Source organism: Papio anubis, chromosome 1, assembly GCF_008728515.1.
Source record: "Papio anubis isolate 15944 chromosome 1, Panubis1.0, whole genome shotgun sequence".
Classification (NCBI taxonomy): domain Eukaryota; kingdom Metazoa; phylum Chordata; class Mammalia; order Primates; family Cercopithecidae; genus Papio; species Papio anubis.
The window spans coordinates 170378725-170401917 of NC_044976.1; the positions used below are offsets into that span (position 1 = coordinate 170378725).

The 23193-nt window shown below is 33.8% G+C and overlaps 1 long non-coding RNA gene across 1 annotated transcript in view; it reads left to right on the forward strand.

The window, feature by feature from the left end:
* The first annotated feature begins 7953 nt into the window (after window positions 1-7953).
* The window catches only part of LOC108582867, a 125220-nt gene continuing 109980 nt past the window's right edge, over window positions 7954-23193 (forward strand). Inside the window, exon 1 of the long non-coding RNA XR_001896797.3 lies at window positions 7954-8714. This is a non-coding gene — a long non-coding RNA (uncharacterized LOC108582867). The remainder of the gene's footprint in view (window positions 8715-23193) is intronic.

Genomic DNA, 23193 nt, shown 5'->3' on the forward strand with positions numbered 1-23193 from the left:
CTGCCACAAACCTTCAATTTGTGAAAAATACAAATCTTCAAAGCACAATAAAGCAAGATATGTCTGTTTGGGGGTAACTTACAGAGTGCTGCAGATATCCTCATATGGGCTGCAGACAAAGGGACGTTCTACCTACATATGTCCCAAAAAGGAGGTTGGAGTGTGGAGTTTATATGAGAGTTTAAATAATTTGGCTCAAGGTCGGTTTCTTTTGGTATTTTGGACAATAACCTGGATACCTTTCTCAGGGCCTGGGAATGTTTAAGGCTTTGGCTTGGATTCAAGCCTGTGAGAAAAATCATGCAGCTTAGAGGGTTTACAAGGCCATTAGGACACTCCTTGTTTCGTGGTCAGGACATAGGAATAAAGCAGGGGAAAGTGGTGGACCATACAATATGTGTGTCTGCACATGTGTCTAGATGTTTGTGTGTTTTTTCAATTATAAGTCATTCAGTAGATCCAAGGTAGGTACTTCCACCCCTGAACATTGGTTTCCCCATCACCTCATGACTAATTTAGTAAACCCAAATATCAATATAAAGCAAAGACTAATAAAAATGCAAAGTAATGTTTCAAGGTTATTTAAAACATATGCACATCTAATCCCTTAAATATAATTGAGGCCAATAAACTCCTGAGAGACAGAGAGTGAGAGAGAGAGGGAAAGAAGTACAAACCTTGCACATCTGTTTTTTTCTGGCAAATATAAAATGATTCCAAAGAAATCTATAATTCAGGAGACTCAGAAGCAAGAGAATCAAGCATTAATCTTTTATTAATGATCTTTTATTAAAATGTCAATTTTCACTACTATCTAATCTGTTGTTTTATATAAAATAACAACAGATTAGATAGTAGTGAAAATTTTTAAGAATATAATTATTTGTGAGTGCTGTAATCATAGTATGCAAAACAAATATGGCTTTATGACAAAGCACTAGGTTTTCCTAACACATTGCCCAATGAAACCACATGATTTTCTGTAATGAAAAATAAAATACACCAAAACCTTTAATTGTGTTATCAGGAGAATGCATCAGCTAGTTGCTGACTATTTTGACTGAAGATAAATTATGGTTGCTAGTGCATCGTATTTGTACGATAAAATAAGCAATGTATTTCATACATTTAAGAGACACATTTCTGGATGTCAGCTAAAGTACTGTGAATGCATTTTCTTTTCTAGACTTCTGAATGTCTTTGTCTTAAAACAGGATTTTCTATTAAGTTTAACAATAATTTATGGCTTACCCCTACCTAATTAGCTTAGAATTTGATTTTCTCCACTGAAATGACAGGAACCAACTATTAATTATGGGCTTAGACCCAAACTGATAGGAACATCAATAATTTTACTGCAATTTTCTCAGTAAATTTCAAATAATAAAACCTTATGCACGAATTATGGAGGTGGAACAAGTTTTATGTCCATTAACATAGAGACAATACATTGATTGCTTGCTGTGACATTATGAAAATGAACTGATGAGACAGCTCCAGGGGAAAAGTGATCAACAAAAGAGGGCATTCCACTGCATTAATCCATCCTTTCCAAAATTAGAATATATAATATTGAGCCGAGTTATACATATTTAAATAATATATTTTGACTTGAAAACCCCAATATACACAAATATTGAAAACTCAGCAATAAATGTTAACACTATTCTATCCATTTTATTAACTGTAGATTACAGCCAGTAAGAATTACATTCATTTTTTTTTTCAAAAATACTCATTATGAGACTACGCGCCACTCTTCTTTGATTGAGGAAAGGGAAATCTGCTAAAAGCCTACCATTGATTAAGTGAGAGAAAGAATCTAGTTCACAAGTGTCAGGTTTTGCTTATGAGATTAAAAAAATGTGCTAGTTATAGGCAATATTTGGAGAGAAGGCAGTGTCCATAGGTGTGTATGAAAGTAAGCACACAGATTTGCTGGTGATAGTTTTGGAGTGCTGTTAAATGAGGGTTTCTGCTTTCTTTATTAATTGAGAAAAATGTTATCATTTGATAGTATACTAATCAAGTCATGCATGAAGTTAGTGGTTTTACATTTGACCCCAATCAAAAGTTATGTGTTTTTGCCCAGCAAATACACCTGCATTGATGCAGAAATAGAATAGGTGGAAAGTTTTTTTTCTAGTAAGATTTGGGATCTTTCCAGACAGATATCAAGAAGAGAGAGTAGCAAGAGTGTTCATTATACCTGCAAGAGTATGATTAGGAAGATAGACCCTGGGATCAAATTTGAGCATGGTGGGATATGAAGATATGAGTGTGGTGGGTAATGATGGATGGGTGGTAAAATCCATGAGATATTTTTGGAGGATTGCACAAAGGATTATTCACGTGGTAGCTATAATGGGGGAGGGGGCTGGAGAAGCAAGAGTGGAACACTTGCCACCGAGATTGTAGAAGAGATGCAAATAAGAGCTATAACATATTTTTTAGTATGTTTTAAGATCAATTCAATGGGTCATTGCTAGCATTTTAAAATATAATAGAACAGAATATTGGTGCATAGAATAGAAAATTTAGTACATTGTAAATTTAAGAATACGTATTTTTGTTTGTTTATATAAAGTTTTTTTTTACAGCAATTTTATTCTATTTTTTATTTTTATTTTTTTGAGATGGAGACTTGCTCTGTCGCCCAGGCTGGGGTGCAGTGACACGATTTCGGCTCATTGCAACCTCGGCCTCCCAGGTTCAAGCAGTTCTCCTGCCTCAGGCTCCTGAGTAGCTGGGATTACAGGCACATGCCACCACGCCTGGCTAATATTGTGATATTTTATAGAGATGGGGTTTCACCATGTTGGCCAGGATGCTCTCAAACTCCTGATCTCAAGTGATCCGCCAGCCTCGGCATCCCGAAGTTCTGGGATTACAGGCATGAGCCACCACGCTGGGACATTTTTTTTTTCTAACAGCAACTTTGGATACACAGTAAACTTAAGAGGAAGGTACAGAGGTTTCCTATATACCCTCTACCCCTACACATATAAAGCTTCCCCCATTAGCAACAATTCCTACCAGGATACTACATTTGTTACAACTGATGAACCTACATTGATGCATCATGATCACTCCAAGCCAATAGTTTACATTAGGGTTCACTCTTGGTGTTGTGCATTCTTTAGTTTTGGACAAATGTGTAACGAAATGTATCCTACATTAAAGTACCATAGAGAATACCTTACAGCCTTACAAATCCACCATGTTCTGCCTATTTATTCTTCCCTTCCTCCCAACCCCCAGCAACTACTTATCTTTTTACTGTCTTCATAGTTTTGTCTTTTTCAGTATGTGACACAGTTGAATTCATAAAACACATAGCCTTTTCAGACCGCCTTCTTTCCCTTAGTAATATGAAATTATTATTTCTCCATTTTTTTTTACATGCCTTGATAGACTCGTTTCTTTCAGTACTGAATAATATTTTATTCTCTGGATGTACCAGCTTATTTATCCATTCACCTATTATGGAAATCTTGGTTGCTTCCAAGTTGTGTCAATTATAAATAAAGCTACCTCAAACATCCTTCTGCAGGCTTCTGTGTAGACCTAAATTTTCTCTTCCTTCCTTTCCTTTCCTTTCTTTCCTTTCTTTCCCTTCCTTCTTTCCCTTTCTTCCCTTTCTTTCCTTTCCTCCCTTTCTCTCCTTTCTTTTCCTTGGTTTGAGACAGAGTTTCACTCTGTTGTTCAGCCTAGAGTGCATGATCTAGGCTCACTGCAACTTCCACCTCCTGGCCTCAAATGATCCTTCCTACCTTAGCCTCCCAAGTAGCTAGGACTACAGGTGCATGCCATCATGCCTAGCTAATTTTGTTTCATTTTTGTAGAGAGAAGGTTTCACTGTGGTGCCCAAGATGGTCTTGAGCTCTTGGGCTTAAGTGATCCTCCCAACTTGGCCACCTGAAGTGTTGGGATTACAGGTGTGAGCCACCATACCTCGCCTACAAGTTTTTAACTTCTTGGAGTAAATAACAAGAACAACTGTGGACTGTATGGTGAGACAAACTTAGTTTTGTACGAAACTGGCAAGGCTGACGGCTATGGGTCACGCCTATAATTCCAGTACTTTGGGATGCTGAGGTTGGCAGATTGCCTGGGCCCGGGAGTTCAAGATCATCTTGGGCAACATGGTGAAAACCGATCTCTACAAAAAAAAAAAAAAAAAAAAAGTAGTGAGGTGTGATGGTCCATTCCGGTAGTCCCAGCTACCCGGGAGGCTGAGGTGGGAGGATCTCTTGAGCCTGGGAAGTGAAGCTGCCATGAACTGTGATCATGCCAGTGCAGTTCAGCAAAGGTTATAGAGTGAGACCCTTATTCAAAAAACGAACAGAAAAGAAACTGCCAAAGTGGCTCTACTATCTTGTATTCCTATCAGCAATGAATGAGAACTTCTGTTGATTCATATCCTTGTCAGCATTTGCTGTTCTCAGTCTTCCACATTTTGACCATTCTAATAGGTGTGTAGTGGTATAACATTGTTGTTTTAATTTTCATTTCTCTGAAGACATATGATGTAGAACATCTTTTTATATGTTAATGAAGCATCTGTGTATCTTTTTGGTGAGTTGCTTGTTAAAATCTTTGACCCATTTTTTGATTGTGTTTTCTTGCTGTTGAGAGTGATTTTAATGAGCCTTCTTTCATATATATGTGCCTATGTAATTGTGTGTGCATGTATATCCTGATTATGATGTTGTCTTATCAAGAATTCTAGTAACAAAATTGAAACCCACTTCTGGGTATAACAATGAAGTGGCTAAGGCAGGTTGGAGGGAACTAAGGAAAACTAGAGAACTAGAAAAATGTTCAACCTATTATTTTAAGTCTTCTCTCTTTTATTTATGGTCAATAAGACTAAGCAAATTATTTTTTAATATCCACAATAATTCCTTCTTTGATACATGACTTATTTAGAACTCTATGGTAAATTTAATTAATTTATTTGTAGTATTTGCCATTGCAAAGTGGTCTAAGAATATATTATTTGGCATAAAAATCTGGTATTTGTAAAGAAGATTTTTGCATTGTGTACTCCTACACAGATAAGTATATAGACTATCTGATTTTTGAATTCAGAATTCTATGTGTATCTTTCAGTATTTTTTCCAAATAATCCGTGAATGATTGATAAATTATGTTGAAATTTCTTGCTATCTTGATAGGTTACAATTTTCTCTTGAATTCTATCAATTTTTGCTTTATATATTTTGAAACTACTCTATTAGATCCATGAAACTACTTTATTAGATTCATACCAGTTAAGAATTATAATTTTTTCCTGATGAATATTATAATTTAGTAATCCTATTTATAAGACTGTTTTTCTATTTTATAGTTTATACATTTAATAAATGTAGTTTACCTCGTGAGCTATACAATTTGGATTGTATTTGCTTAATGCATCATTTTACACTTTAGAAATTTTCTTTCTTCCAATGATTTATGTGCTCTCTTATAAGTATTACATTATTGGAAGTATAATTTCTTTAAAAAAGTCTGAACATTTTTGATATTGGCCTTTGTCTTCTTGGAAACCTCACTTTTAGTGTTTCCTTATTTCACATAGCTTCTGACTCAAGTTTCTCCTCAATTTGTTCTTTGCTGTTTATTAGATTGCTGGGGGTGAAGGTGATTCTTACTGGGTTTTCAAAGGGAGACTCGTAATTATTTTTACTTAATTCTATATTGTTGCATTGTGATCTAAGGTTTTACTATGATTTCAATACAAGTGCATCATGCTTTACTGTATACTTTATCTAGAGTCTACATGTTGTTCGATGTGAAGGCACTCTGAGTATTTACATTGTACTGTGAAATGTAGACATCGTATATTCCCCTTTTTATTGTGTGACCCAGGAAAGTGTACTATATCTTAGCTTTTCGTCTCAAAAACAAACAAAATAATCAAAGTACTACCTACCTTATAAGGTATTGTAACTAATAAACAAATTGTCACATGGAAATTGCTTGCTTAAGAGCAATAACTATGTGTGCATTCTTACTGAATCAAAACTCTAAGAAAAAGAGAATGTGGTCTGCTTTGTGGAATTTCAAAAAGCTTTCTATTGCTATGGCTGTCTTTGTGCCAACTACCACTGCACAAATTTGCATAAATGTTGAAATTTAGAAAGGTATAGCTCTTCTTCAAGCCATGACCTATAAAATATCTGCTTATTATTATTATCATTATTTTGAGGATCTGCATTTCTTTCCTCTATCTTCTCTTCTACTCTTTAGAGTACTATGCTGTTTGTAGAAACAGTTTTTATAGACTGCTTTAATTTTGGCTGATAGAGAACAATTTTCAATTGGGTAACTCAAATAGGCTACCCTGCTGTTCTAAGGGACTTTTCTATGTTATTAACAGGTTTTTATTGTTAAACACTTCCTAACATCCTGAGTACCCGAGGGTTTTCCATTTAAGTTCTTCATGTCTATTTATGCACCGACTCTAGTATGCATACACTCTTTGTCTTTATCTTTTTAATGATTTACTTGATATTTAACCTAAGGGAGAAGTTCTGTGATTTTATGGGAATGATGGAATTAAACTGCCTCCCACAAAGTCCCTACAGGTATAAGAGAGAAAAAGATACACTTGGAGAATATATCTCAGGAGGATCCATTGTTATATCCTGTGGAAAATAACAGAGAAGCAGACTAATTGGAATTAAAATGCCCACTGTCATTGTGATAGATAAGTATCAAAATGCATTGCTCGAATAAAACATGGAGAAAATGATACAAGAATGTTCACATAATAAAAAGAAAGTTGATGAAATTCTAAGCACCTGGGCAAATTAAACATAGTATCACATTTTTATCATGAGCTTCTCTCTATAATTAAAGTTTTAAAACTCTGATAAGCTTGAATACTAAAATGTTTTTCAAAATTTCTCTTTTATTTTCATTGTTTTTTAAATCAGGTATTCAGATATTCTGCTTAATTAAATATTTGTTTGTGTCATATATTAAATATAAATACTCAATGAGAATGCTACTTTAATACTAACATTATATGGCATATTGATTAACTATTTCTGATAATTCAGAAGAAATTTTTGGACTTTTAAGGTTATTAAATAAACATTGAATATTATTTTACTATAGTTAAAAACTACATTTTTTAGAGGGTTTAAAACATGGGAAAACAATATTCAAAAAATACTAAATGAAAATACACGAAGTTCTAATGTTCTATTAAATAGAAAACAATTTAACAAATTTTTAAGCTTAACAAGATTCACTTGGTTGAAATCTTCTCTAGTCTTAAAAACAAAGAAGCTCTAATCCATCTTGAATTAATTTTTGTATAAGGTGTAAAGAAGGGATCCAGTTTCAGCTTTCTACTTATGGCTAGCCAGTTACCCCAGCACCATTTATTAAATAGGGAATCCTTTCCCCATTTCTTGTTTTTGTCAGGTTTGTCAAAGATCAGATGATTGTAGATGTGTGGCATTATTTCGGAAGGCTCTGTTCGCATGTTCTCACTCATAGGTAGGAATTGGACAATGAGAACACTTGGACACAGGAAGGGGATCATCACACACTGGGGCCTGTTGTGGGGTCGGGAGAGGGGGCCAGGATAGCATTAGGAGATATACCTAATGTAAATGACAAGTTAATGGGTGCAGCACACCAACATGGCACATGTATACATATGGAACAAACCTGCATGTTGTGCACATGTACCCAGAACTTAAAGTATAAAAAAGAAACAAAAAGCAAAGAAGCCTATATGACATTCGTGTTTCAATTAATTTACGTTGGTGTAAAATGCTAATTTAGGTAATCAATCAAAAATATCATCCAGTACATGGAAATTCTCTTTAATGTTTATTTTTAAATATGAAAAATGTTCATATACTTACTGCATATACTAGCACATTTAAGCAAAAATTACAATGAATTTTGCTGCATTCATACTATCTGTTAAGCTCACTGGCAGAGTAAAAGAGCTTTCTAGAATAAAGTAATCTGAATTAACATAATTTTAATTGTCCATACAATGCATAATTTTGGTTTTGGTAATAATAAGCATGCAGAATTTTATGTTTATTTTACCTATGTGGATTTGCCTTGTAAATATTTAACTTGGGCTATTCTAATTTTTTGTTCTCATACAACTCTGGATATCAGTTTATTTTATGAACAACGGGTCTAAATTGGGTGGTTTTACTGTTTTTTTTTTCTGGATCATAAAATGCTTGAACTTATTAAGAATTAATTAACAATGATCAAAATATCCAGCTTTTGTAAATATAATTAAGCATTTTTAATGTTTTATAAGATAATTTTTAAGAGAAAATTATTCCTGGTATTTCATATTTCTGCATAGTTAGAGCTTATTTAGCAAAATAAATGGTCAGATATTTAAAGAGGAAACATTTTGTAAGAAATAGATAGCAAATTCCTCTAGAATATAAAGGATTATCTCTCCTATCCTTATTTACCAAAAGGGTAATAAGAACCTGGAGACCTTCCCATCTTTTCTCCAGATGGTTTGTTTATATTTCATGGCTAAGGTCTGTTTCTCTCTAGAAGGAAGAAGGAGCAGATGTGACAGTTTCTCCAAATGAGCGTTGGATCTCATGATCTGCGGTTCCTGTTCTGTGGATCGACTTCAGGGCTCATGCAGGGTAATACCAAGCTTTTGTCACATCACATCACTCAGAGAACTGGCACTACATTGCTCTGTAAGTAATCATCTTTTCCCTGGTCCAGAGACCTTCTGCACCCTTTCAAGATAAATAAGTAAATATAGACATAAAAGCCTAATGCTGAATAACAATTACTTAATAATTTCTTTGGTGTCTTTCTTTGCTTAAAATCATAAATTTAACATTCAATTTTTACAGGAAATTCCTAAGTACTTTTATGTGTCAGGTACTGTGTTGAGTTCTTTCACACACATTATCTTAAGTAATTTGAATCATTAGTTTAATGAACTTGCTCTAAGATTCAAGGTCATAATTTAAATAATGCAGTAAAATTTCTATTAATTTACACTGCTTACAAATAAAGTTCAGAACTCATAAGCATGTTTATCGCAAAAATCTTATGTTTAAAATGTATGATTCATATAATAATGTATATATCTGTACCCACTTTTAAATACTCAGTCTTTAAATAAGTAACATGACAGATATTTCTTCCTTTCATCTATATATAAAAAAAATACTCCATAAGAATGCCAGAAACATTTTAAATAAGCAATATCGTGAACTCAGATTGAACAACCAACATAAGAGTGAGGAAGTATGTAGAAAGCAAACATGTTATTTTTAAACTAGTGAGCTTCCCTGAAAATTTAATGTGAATGCATTACTAGGTTGGAGCTCTAACAATATTCACATAGTGAATCATACCTTTTGATGAGTTCAACCTTAATTTATGTTATTTGAAAATTTAATGGTGCTTGTTTTCCATAATTTAAGAATGCCTTCGTTGCTAGAAATAAAGCATATGCTTGGAGGGGAAAATAATTGAAGGCATTCTGTATACAGTTCTCTATATTTGAGCACTTTGGCTGAGCTAAGCTAATGATTGACTTGATGTTTAGAATGCATGTATTTTGATGATCTCACCCACCCTATTTTAAAGTAAAACATGGTAAGTTACAGGCAGTGAAAACATTGATCAGTGGTCCCTTAGCAGTCAGTAGAGTGAACACAATTTAGATATAAAGTTCTTAGATGTTCCTTTTTTAATCGACAATTGGTAATACTGTAAATAAAAACAGAAATTTAGAAACACGCATGACCTAATACGTGAGCACATTCCATTAGCTTTCAAAGCAATGATGTAATCACATGTTGTGTACTTTTTAAAAAATCCACATTATACTCATTAGAAGATGAGAGTGGAAAAAAAAAAACTAATAATATTCTCAGTATTATTAAGAAAACATTTCTCTTGATTCTGTGGTCACCTGATAGGATCTCAGAAATCTCCAGAGGTTCCCAGACCACAAGTTGAGAAGTGCTATTTTGGAATATAGCTGTAATTTTTATTTCTCTGTAGCATTTTATTATATTTAAAAGCACAAAATATTTATTTATTCTACTCTGGATATATATTTGGTTGTTTCTATTTTTTGTTAATATAAACAGTCTGCCATTTTTAATGGCATTTAATTCCAGGTGAATGTTTCAAGAGGTTTATTCCAGTAAATATTGCTAGTTATGGAATTTTTAAGTCATAAAATAATGGTAATATAATTAACCTTAACTTTTCAGGATATAAAAAAAAAACAAAACTGTTTTCTGGTTGTGTGCCATGGTTCATACCTGTAATTCCAGTGCTTTGGGAGGCTGAGACAGGCAGATCATTTGAGGTCAGGAGTTTGAGAGCAGCCTGGCCAATATGGTGAAACCCTGTTTCTACTGAGAATACAAAAATTAGCCAGGCGTGGTGGTGCACACCTGTAGTGCCAGGTACTGGGGAGGCTGAGTGGAAGGATTGCTTGAACCTGGGAGGTCAAGGTTGCAGTGAGTTGAGATTTTGCCACTACACTTCAGCTTGGGTGACAGAATGAGACCTTGTCCCAAGGGGAAAAAACAAACAAACAAACAAACCAGAAAGAAAAAGAAAGAAAGAAAGAAAGAAAGAAAGAAAGAAAGAAAGAAAGAAAGAAAGAAAGAAAGAAAGAAAGAAAGAAAGCAAGCAAAGACTTTTTTTTCTAAAATGGTCATTTGATTTACAACCCCCCTCACTGTAGACTAAGGAACATCCCATTTGCTAACATTCTCAACAACATATTCAGAATCTACCATTTTGCTATTAGATAAATGTAAAATGGTCTCTAATTGGGGTTAAAATTTACCTTTCCCTTATTCTTAAGAAAAAGATTTTAAAAAGACATTCGATGTCTTTTTAAAATTTGAATGTCTTTCTAAAATTTGTTAAGTTTGTTATCTATTTGTAATCCTTGTTCTGTGAACTTTAGCTTCTTCTAGCTAGTACTTTTTTAATACAAACATCTAATTTGTTTGCTACTAATAAAGCTATGCTATTTTCTTTTGGTTAGTGTTTTCATATTTCACCCTCTTTTACTTTTACACTCAACTTTTTTCTCTGTCCTTGTGAATTAGAGTGTGGTTTTATAGAGAATTTGGATTAATTTTTTATTTACTTGAGTATCTGTTTTTTAAGTGGAATTTTAGTCCATTAAATGTAAGTAGATATTTGAGGGTCATATTTACCAACTTATTTTTGGCCTTTCAGTTGCCTCACACATTCTACTTTTTATTGTCCTGTTTTCTTGCCCCTTTAGGGATCAAATGAGCTTTTCTTTTTCTTTCTTTTTTTTTTTCCTACTTTTTCTCTTTCACTAGTTTGGAATCTTTATACTCTGTTTCTGCTCTAGTGGTAACAACAGAAACTACATTATGCCTATTTAACATATAATCTAAGTTACTCAATACATTTTCATGTTCTTCCCAACAACATCAGTCTCTTAGATCACTTTATTTTTAAATCTCTCATCTTACGAAATGTTACTGGGTAATATAATTTTATTTTTTAAAATCTAAACATATATTATTACTTTTTATACAGTCAGCAGTGAGTAGCCATAGGATGTACTCACATATTTACCATATACTTTGTCCTTGATTACATCTTTTACTTCTGACTTTCTAACAAAAATCTTGTTTGCCTCAATATATATATGGTCTTATTTCAAATATCTGACTTTCAACAAGTAATTATAAGATATGCTAAATAATAAAACAAACAAAAGCAAACACAGTCTAAAAAGATGAAAAAATATACTATAGCCAGACTTGGGTATGATACATATATTGAAATTAGAAGACTGAGAATTTGAAATGTCTATTTTAAAATGTCTATTTTAAGACTGATAGTAAAGGTCTGTAATATGCCAAATCAAATAGATAATTTAAGCACAGAGATGGAAAGTATAACAAAGAATAAATAGAAACACTAGATATGAAAATACAGTACAAGAAATAAAGTCTTTTAACAGGCTTGTATTAGTTCATTTGCACACTGCTATAAAAAAACACCTGAAACTGGGTAATTTAGAAAGAACAGGGGTTTAATTGACTCACAGTTGCACATGGTCGGGGAGGCCTCCAGAAACTTACAATCATGGTGGAAGGCAAAGGAGAAGCAAATCATGTCTTACAAGACAGCAGGCGAGAGTAAGTGTGTGTCAACTCAGAAAAACCTACCATTTATAAAACCATCAGATTTCCTGAGGACTTACTATCATGAGAACAGCATGGAGAAAATAGCCCCCATAATCCAATCACTTCCCACCAGGTCCCTCTCTAAACAGCTCAGAATTACAATTCCCAATAATATTTAGATGGGGATGTAAAACCTAACCACATGAAGGCTCATCAGTAAATTTGACAACGCTCAAGAAATTCAGTAAACATGAAGACAGATCAACAGATTTACTGAAACTGAAATTCAAGAAAAAAATGAGTATAACTGGCCAGGCGCAGTGGCTCATGCCAGTAATCCCAGCACTTTGGGAGGCCAAGGTGGGTGAATCACTTGAGATCAGGAGTTCAAGACCAGCTTGGCCAACATGGCAAAACACTCTACTAAAAATACAAAAATTAGTTGGGTGTGGTGGCACACGCCTGTAATCCTAGCTTCTCTGGAGACTGAGGGACAAGAATCACTTAAACCTGGGAAACGGAGGTTGCAGTGAGCTGAGATTGTACCACTGCACTCCAGCCTGCCTAACAGAGTGAAATTCTGTCTCACAAAAAAAAAAAAAAAAAAAAAAAAAAAAAGAGTATAACTAAAGAACAGAACATTCAAGGGCTATGAAACAATAGTAAATGACATAACGTGTAATTAGAATCTCAGAAAAAATCACACCCACACACACAATAAAATGGGAGACAAATTGACTCACATTTTATTTGCCTGAAAACATCTTTATTTCTCTACTATTGAAGAATTTTTTTTATACGTAAATTTTTCTATATGTAAGTTTCATAGCAGTATGTCTGCTATGGTTTGAATATTTGTCTCCTCCAAAACTCAGGTTGAAAACGAATTCCCAATTAATAGTATTGAGAGGTGGAACCTTTAAGTGGAGATTGGGTCATAAGGGCTCTGTTTTCATGAATGAATTAATGAATTAATGGATTTATTGGTTAATGAATTAATGGGTTATCATTCAATGTGGGTTAGTTATCAAGAGGCTAGGTATGTTATAGAAGTCAGGTTGGCTTTCTTGTGAGCCCCTTTGCCTTGTGATGCCCTGTCCTGCCCAGGGACTCTGCAGAGAGTCCTAGTTACCAAGAAGACTCTCACAAGATGCAGGTTCTAGACCTTGAACTTCCCAGCCTCCAGAAGGGTAAGATATAAATTTATTTTCTTTATAAATTACCTAGTCTGTGGTATTATTTTATAGCAACAGAAAATGGACTAAGACACCTACCCTACAAAATGGGTTAAAGTTCTCATGGCAAAATAATTTTTGTAACATCAGAATCCTGGATAAACACAGAGAAATAAAGATCATTTGGAATGGAATAAGTGAATGTCTGAAGGTTATACTTAATTTGTGTATGTTTACATATGTGTGTATACACATACATATGTCCATGTATATATACTCTCATACATGTCTCTCTACATACATTTATATATAATATATATAAAATAGTGCTCTTAAAATAACTAACTTTAAAGATAATTTTAAAAATTATTTAAAGATAACTAACTTCAAGGCAATAACAGTCATGGTGCATTGGCTGTTTCTTTCTCCATACAGACACAGACACACACACTTATACATATATATGATATAATGTAAAAACTTGTTTACTCAGTATGCATTCATGTTTACTAAAGAAGATGTAATCCCCTTTTCTTGTACCATTTATTCATAGTCTCCAGAAGATTGGAGGATGAGTGAAAGCAGAGGAATCAAATAACATTCAAGTACTTGCATGGGTAGTGTTTCATTTTATTTAATGTGGATTATAATATCTGTCCTATACTATAAACCTGGAGACTATTCCAGCATCAAGACCTCTTAATCACCCTCTGGGACACTCAATGATTTGTTTGATTATACATAATTATGCACCATTGTAGATTCTCAGATATAATATTGAGGAAAATTTGGTTTTCTATGTTTTCTCATGTGATCAATTTTACAAAGAAGAGAATTATTTTATAATGTTATAAAAGATAATGTTAATAAAGGAAAATGGCAAATTATTTGGGTAATGCTATGCCAAACATCTATTTTAAATCAAAGTTACCTATAAAGGCTTTTCTAATGAGATCATAAAAATATCGTAAATGCAATGTGTACTGTGTACACGGAAGTGTAACCTAGGTGCAGCATACTATCAATTTGCAGAAGCAACCTAAATAATAAACTATAGTTTCATATAAAATCATAGAAAAAATAAGTCAATAATGGATAAAGTTCCATTTCTCTGGGTAATTATATTCACTATCTTTATAAAATAAAACTCCAGAAAAATTATCCTTGTCAAAGTTTCTATTTTTTCTCCACTCCAGTGACTTGCTAACAACTAACATTGTTATATTCTTTCATCTAATTTAATAAGGGACATTAATCATCTATTAGTTGGTTCTTTAGCTTAACTTTATTTGCTCTAGTCCACAAATAAGACAGCTAGAGCTTGAAGTTGTTAGCATTGGGATTCTATTAGGACATAGCATTTATCTTGTCCCTTCATATTAGTTCAGTTAATTGCATTTGATTTTTTATTATTCTACTTAATGAAATATATACACTATTATATGTAGTGCCAGCCCTAAGCAAAATAGTTAAGGAAATTAATGTGCCTTCACTTTTTCTGTGTACATTGCTCTTCTCTTATATTTAGGAAGAAACCTATAGAAAAGTTATTAAACAAAATGGTTGATTACAATGTTGGCTTTTCAAGCATCACTACAAGTGAATGGCATGAGAGTTTGGAACATATCAACCTTTTACAAGGTTGTTGTCTAATGAGTTTGTACATGGAGTTATCACAAATATATAATAAGTGAAATATGCTAACCTAAATAATATGATTGTAGAGAAAACTGGATGTACACAGTGAACACATGAGAATGCAAAGGTAATGGAACAAATCAATGGTTTCTATTATACATTAGCTAGCAGAGCATATTATATGAGAATGACTTACCCATTAGTGACAGTATTATTGAAAATAAATCATAAACTATCCTTTTATGAATACATTTAAGTGCATTTTTGTGTTGTCACAAAAGAATAAACTTGCAGAGGCTAAAAATATTGCAAAAGTAGGAACTCTAAGAGGTAATCAATCATCAAGACAGTTTCCATCAGAGATTCTCTATGGACCTTGTGTCTTAGTCAGTTTGGGCTGCTGAAACAAAATTACCATAGACTGGGTGGCATAAATGACAAGCATTAATTTCTTAGAATTCTGGAGGCTGAGACCTCCAAGAACAAGGAGCCAGCGTATCCCCTCTCTGATGAGGGCCCACTTCCTGGCTTGTAGACAGCAACCTACCTCCTCACTGTATCTTCACATGGCTGAGAGAGAGAGATCATTTTCTTCATAGCTCTTCTTAAATGGACACTAATCCCATTTGTGAGGGCTCTAACTTCATAACCTAATCACTTCCTAAAATCCCCACCTTTAAAATGTCAACACTATGGAGATGAGGTTCCAACATGTGAATTTTGGAGGGACACAAAACTCAGTCCATAGCACCCAAGATACAATGAAATTCTGTTTTGAGGACTGCATGAGTTACAGATGATAAAAAAATATAGCCCAGCACCTGTACAATGCAGGAAGTCTAATAGCAGATGCCCACGTAGATACGATTTTTCCTAATATAACATTCTCAGTATAATTGTGAATGAGAAATAAACATACTTGAAATACAAAACTTGCATCTTAACTTTAATGTTGGGAGACCACACAGAAACGAAGCAAACAAATAGAATATCTCCCCAGCAAATCATAAGGATACAATGGCCGTTGTGTGATTCTTAAAAATTTCAAGTTTAAATTTTTATCTAAAGTATTCTTTTATTGTAAGTCTCTCAGGTAATTGGAAGAAGCAAGCACACATTCTCTTTGGAGGAATGAATTTTTAAATCCAGACTTCAGAGCATTTCACTTGTAAAGTTCAAGGAACATGGACTCACAATTAAAAATAAAACAGACAAACAAACAAAGAAACAAAAATAGATCACAGTGGCTAGATGCAATGACTCACACCTGTAATCCCAGTACTTTGGGAGGCTGAGGTGGGTAGATCACTTGAGGCCAGGAGTTCAAAACTAATCTGGCCAACATAGTGAAACCCTGTCTCTACTAAAATGACAAAAATTAGCCAGGCGTGGTGGCAGATGGCATGTAATCCTAGCTACTCAGGAGGCTGAGGCAGGAGAATCGCTTGAACCCAGGAGGAAGAGGTTGCAGTAAGCCAAAACCGTGCCATTGCACTCCAACCTGGGAGATAGAATGACACTGTGTCTCAAAAAAAAAAAAAAAAAAAAAAAAAAAAAATCACAGCCCCATAGGTAGGAACCAGTGTGGGGAATACAAAGCAGTGGAGTATAATAGATAAGAATGTAGTGAACTTTGAAATTCTCATATATAGACTGCAATATATCTAGTGTTCCCTGTTAAAGAAATGGAAGGAAAGCAAGTTATGTAAACAAGAAACAAAGACTTACATCAGTTGGATTTTACTGCCAAACAAACTACTTGAAAATTTAGTAGCTTCAATGAACTACATTTAACTTGTAGGTCAGCAACTGTGACTGGGCTCAGTTGAGCAGTTCTTTTGCTGGTTTTGGATGGGTTTAGTCACGCATCTGCAGTCAGATTTCAGTTCTTCTGAAAATTGGTTCCATCTTCAGGGCCCCAACCTGGGGGCTTTTTTTCAACAGTGTGTTGTCTAACTTCCAGCAGAATACCTTCAATTTATTCACACGGCAGAATTTTAACAAGACTTGAAAGAGGGACTTCTCAAGTCTCTGCTTATATGATGTTTGTCACTGTCTCACTGGCCAAAACAATTCAGAAGACCAGCCTGGTTTCAAATTTTGGAAAAATAGATTACAATCTTTGATGAGAGGTTCTTGAAAGTCTTGTTACTTTATATAAAGGGCATATATATATATATATATGTATATATGTGTGTGTGTGTGTGTGTGTATATGTATCTGGATGGTGCAAACTTGCAAACTCATGGTCATTTTTGCCTTTTGCCTCTTGTCACATACTATAAAACATGGCCATGTAAATTTAGGGATAAATGACAGAAAAAAAGAAAAGATACAACAATTAAAACTAAATGTATCAGTGGTCTGTTAGCTACATTATAGACACAGCTGAAAAAAAGTATCTGTAGACTGTAATATATCCCATAAAAATTACCTGAAATGCAACCCCAAAAGGCGATGGAATGCACACCATGAAAAAATGTTAAGATACATTAAGGACAAGAAAAGAGATTTTATAATATGATTAGCTGGCATTTATGAGATAGATATTAGAAATAAAGAGTTAAAAGCAATATCTCAAAGGATAATGGCTGATAATTTGTTTCAGAATGGCTTAAAGACACCAATATTTAAGTTAGAAGACCTCATGAATCTGTTACCAGAAAAGAGGTCTTGAGCTAGACCCCTGGAGAAGGTTCTTGGATATCACACAGGCAGGAAATCAAGGTGGGTCACAGAGCATAACTAAAGAAGCAATTTTATTAGAAACTACTACATTACAGAGTAGGGCTCCCTCAGAAAGAAAGAGAAAGAATGCCTGGGCCTTGTTTTAAGTTTTTCTTAGACAGGGGTTTTGTCTATGTAAAGACTAAGCTAATTTGTGTCTACATGCCAGTCAGCCGACATTATGACAAATTTATTACTCTATTGATTTAAAGAGAACTAGCGTTGACAGTCTAGTTTTTGAGTACATCAAAGCATAACTATTATTATCTCAAAAACACATATGGTCATGGGTATTGGGACATCTGGACTCTCAATTGTTGTAGGAATGTGTCTTTTCAAGTATCTTTAGGCTGTTTTCTGTACTGTAAATGTCCCATGAATATGGGTCATGACCATCAACCAATGTACTTTGCTAATTTCAAAATGAAGTTGAACTTAAAATGGCATTACTCTGGCTTTCCCAGGCTCCTGTTTCCCTAACAAATCTTTACTAAGAAAAATAAAGGACTATAAATAAAATAAAACTCATTATAGACAAAATTCTAGGTCATGAAATACTATGAATAGATCCTGAAAAAAGCTAAAGAGTGAAATATAGATTACCTTAAAAAAAAAAAGGATGTATAAATGAGGTTTGCTACTAATTTGTTAACAGCAGGCACAAAATCTAGAAAACACTGGAATAATGTTTCCCTGTGATAATCTAAAATAACTGGATTCTAGAGTAACAGTAAAATAAAGACATATTCAGAAAAAAAAGAAACTACAGCATGAAAAGCTTATCACCAATGGACTATCATAAAAGAAAATGCTAATGGATATATTTGAGAGGAAATGAAAATTACCTCAGATGGAACTTCTAAGGCAAGAAGGCAATAAGAAAAAAATTTTGCAAATTTGTGAGTATATCAGAATAAACATCAATAAGAAAATATATATAAAATATTTGATTTGAATTTTTCCAAACTATTTAAATAATTTGAGAGGAATCATCAAAATTAGAGTATTTTGTATTTCTTATACTTTACTGTAAGCTAACGATGATTAACCTTAGAGCTTGCTATCTAGAGTGAAAACAAAAAGAGTAGCTATTGTAACTTCAAAGCTGCAAGAAGGAAAAAATACAATGAAAACAACAAATTTTTAAAATTAGACAAAAAGAAAAAGACAGTAATGACAAAAATAAGAAATTAAGAAAAAAGAAAACAGGAAAACAGAAAAATAATACAAATAAAGAGGGAAAAGTTCATAATAATCTGATTAAAATACATTTTTATATATTGTTAATCATTCTGAATAAATTTTGTCTTTTATTTGTTAGCTTATATAGAAAATGAAAGCACAATTTAATAAATTCTATATTAAAAGACACATCTAAAGCATAATAAAATAAAATTAAAATTAAAACATGGAAAAAGATATGACAGGATAATATACCTAAATCGAAGTAAGGATATGCCTGTTACCATCTGATAAATATACTGAAGTTTCTAAGTATGACTAGTGATAAAAAGAGTTACAATAATAATAAAAACTTGATTTTATCAGGAAAGAGTAATGGATTTAGTTTTGTATTCAGTAAGTCTTATGGCTATAAATAAAGGATATTTGATACCATTAGTGTATTAGCCTGAGTTTTCCAGAGAAACAGAAGTAGCAGGATGTATTTATTGGCTCAGAAAATAATGGAGTCTGAGAAGTCCTAAAATCTGCAGTCGGAAAGCCAGAGATTTAGGAGAGCTGATGGTGTGGTTCCAGTCCATGTCCAAAGGATGGAAAACCAGGGGAGCGCATAGTGTAAATTTTAGTCTGAAATCTGGCAGGCTGGAAACCCAGGAAGAGACAGTGTTTTCGGTTTGAATCTGAAGTCAAGAAAAGACTAACATCCCTGCTCAAGACAATCAGGCAAAAGTTGTTTGCTTTTACTCAGGAAAGGGTCAGGCTTTTTGTTTTATTCATGCCTTTAACTGATTAGATGAGGACCACCACATTAGAAGGAAAATCTGCTTTACTCAGTCAACCGATTCAAAGGTTAATCTCATTTAAAAACCCCCACAGACACAACCAGTATAATGTTTAACCAAATATGGGTACTGTGTGGCCCAGTTAAGTTGAGACATAAAAGTAACCATCAAAATTGCAAAGGTGTAAGCTTACAAAAAACTGGCAAATCAATCAAGAAAATAGACTATTTTAGCTTATCTCTGTCAGTAATTGATAGACCATTTAAAGATGAACACTAATTAAGAAGACTTGAAATGCAATCCTATTAACAAGCTTGATTGTTTTAGCTATTTTACTCCTCACAAGAACATATTCTTTTCAAGTATGTAATGAAAATTGTGCTGGAAAACGTACATACAAATTTGCCATGTGCCAGCATGTTCCAGTCCATAAAGTAAGGCTCAATAAATTTGTAATTAGAGTACAGTAAGCACAATATATTCTGATCCTTATATTTAACATTTTACATTTGCCATATTATTTTATTTTTTTTAATATTTCAATATGTATTTAGATAATTGACCCTCAAAATGAATGATTTTGGCAATGCCTGCAGTCAGTATTGGTTGTCACAATTGAGGGAAAAGTTGCTACAGTTTTCTAGTGGGTAGAAGATAGGAATACTGCTCAAACATCCTTCTAATGAATAAGACAGCTTGCCACCATCAACAAACAAAGCTTTGGTCCAAAATGTCCATAGTGCAAATTTCGAGAAACTCTGATATATAGATTGATAGATAAATAGATGGATGAGAAATATAGAAATATAGATACAGAGAAAAATATATAGATACAGTTATATAGCTAGATACATATCTATATATAAAATACTTTGCTTGCTAATTAAATAAAATTAAATTGCAGACAATCAGATGCTTGATTTTAAAATACTGTATATCCTCCTTTTTAGGAAATCATCTTTCATCAATGCAATGCAATGGTAGTAGCACTCTAAGAAAATACAAAAAAAAAAATTCTAGTATAATCAAATATTCTATTTATATTCAAATTTATCCAATTTTCTCCAAAATGTATTTCCTATCAGTGTTTTTTAACCAGAATTTATTTAGATTTAACACATATGTTTTGTTGTTATGGATCTAGTATGTTCTAGTCTGAAAAAATGTCTCAACATTTGAATTTTTATATGGTACTCTCCTACCAGTGAGCATGACCAAAATAAATAAATAAATTAATTAATTAACTCATTCTATAGGAAAGTTTTTTGTGATGATCTCTTAATTAGGAGTATTTATGATCACAGAAAGATGCCATTCCATGCCATTAGTGTGCAGGGAAACTCTTTTGCTTAGAGGGGGGGTATGCTAAAGAGAACCACTTAGGCATTTCAGGCAGCAATGGAGTAACAGTTTTTGTGTGTGTGCTTTTTATTTATTTATTTATTTTTTTTGAGAGGAAGTCTTGCTCTATCACCCTCGCCCAGGCTGGGGTGCGGTGGCGCAATCTCGGCTCACTTGCAAGCTCCGCCTCCCGGGTTCACGCCTTGCTCCTGGCTCAGCCTCCTGAGTAGCTGGGATTACAGGCGCCTGCCACCACGCCCAGCTAATTTTTTGTATGTTTAGTAGAGACGGGGTTTCACGGTGTTAGCCAGGATGGTCTCGATCTCCTGACCTCTTGATTCGCCCGCCTCCCAAAGTGCTGGGATTACAGGCCTGAGCCACCGCGCCTGCCCAGAAAGTGTTCTTAAGTATTCTTATCCTTAACTTTCTCCAGTAAGGAAACACTTTTCTCTCCAACAAGGTATTTCCTTGCATCATTAAAACAAATGCATATCTGTATGTAATCTCTCCTCTGTGAAAGACATGGTTTCAAATGGCCTTAGATATTTTCACATTTCCACTAATTGCCCATTTTATTTCAATTCCATTTTCAACGATGCAATGTTGGATAGAAAAAAAAAAAAAAAAAAAAAAACAACTTCAGAAATTATACTCAGGCCACCAACATAGTATTCCATTTTAAAGTAAATAAATCCACTTGAATATAAATCCGATTTTTGAAATCATGTTGTATGAATGCTGGCGATTCTAGTATTTAACATTTACTGACAAAATAAGTTAATTTAATGAATGCTAATACTTCATAAATCAAGTATTAACACTCAATTACTGAAAAAATACAACACTGAACTGTACATTTAATCTGGTTCCTAAAAATTATTTCAAAGGATACTAAATAACAAAATAATTATGTTTATAATAGTACAAAAATTATAGAACAGTGTTCACACTATTTACTTTCCTTCGAATTTACCACTGAGATATCTCTGACTCCTTTTTTCTAATTCATATTACATTTTATGTATTGAGTTTATACCCTGTCTCAAACTTTTTTTTTTTTTGAGACGGAGTCTCGCGCTGTGGCCCAGGCTGGAGTGCAGTGGCGCGATCTCGGCTCACTGCAAGCTCCGCCTCCCGGGTTCACGCCATTCTCCTGCCTCAGCCTCCTGAGTAGCTGGGACTACAGGCGCCCACCACCGCGCCCGGCTAATTTTTTGTATTTTTAGTAGAGACGGGGTTTCACTGTGGTCTCGATCTCCTGACCTTGTGATCCGCCCGCCTCGGCCTCCCAAAGTGCTGGGATTACAGGCGTGAGCCACCGCGCCCGGCCCCTGTCTCAAACTTAAAGTGTTCAAGTAAGGGTGCTGCGATTTTTTCTACAATTCTGTTTGCCTTGTTTTGCTTTTTAAATTTTTTCTTTAAACCTTGTTTCTTCCAAGTGATACCAGAGATTGGATTTTCCAATTTTACAGTAAGGATGCCTAACTGGTATGTCTGCAGTTCCCACAGTAATCACTGGCCTTCAGTTACTAGATGTGTGTAATCATATTTGTGTCTATAATCCTCTTCTAGAGAGTGTTTTCAATAAACCAGATGCTGTCTAATAATCCATCCAAGTGGATTTCCTAATCTCATAGGAAAATCACAACTTTGTCAAGCCTACATTTTGTTTCCTTTTTGACAATGTTACCCTCCAAAGTACAAGTAACCAGACCTCTTTTCCTTTCCCTCAGGAAATGTAGTTCTGTGTGACGAGCTAAGGCAATAGGCCCCTCTTCTCAGCTTAAGAAGCTGTTGGGAATACTTTCCTCTTACTGTTTTTGCTTCTTTATACTGATCATTGTTTCATTTGTTGTCTCACACTGAACAAAGTTTATAATTTCTAGTACTAACAGATCATATCTATTTGTCATAAGAACAATTGTTGTTCTTTATACTGCAATAAAATTTAGCATTTAATGTTATGTCATTTTATTTCGTAGACTGCAGATTCTCCTCTCTGACATTTGCTTTTCTGATTTAAAATGCATACATGTACTTTTGTGTATGTATAAAGGATCAATGATTACTCTTATTAGCATATATTATACCATTCATCTTAAACTTTTAATTATTTCTTTGATTTTTAATTTACGGTAGGATTTTTCAATTATTACTTTGTAATTTACTGAATTT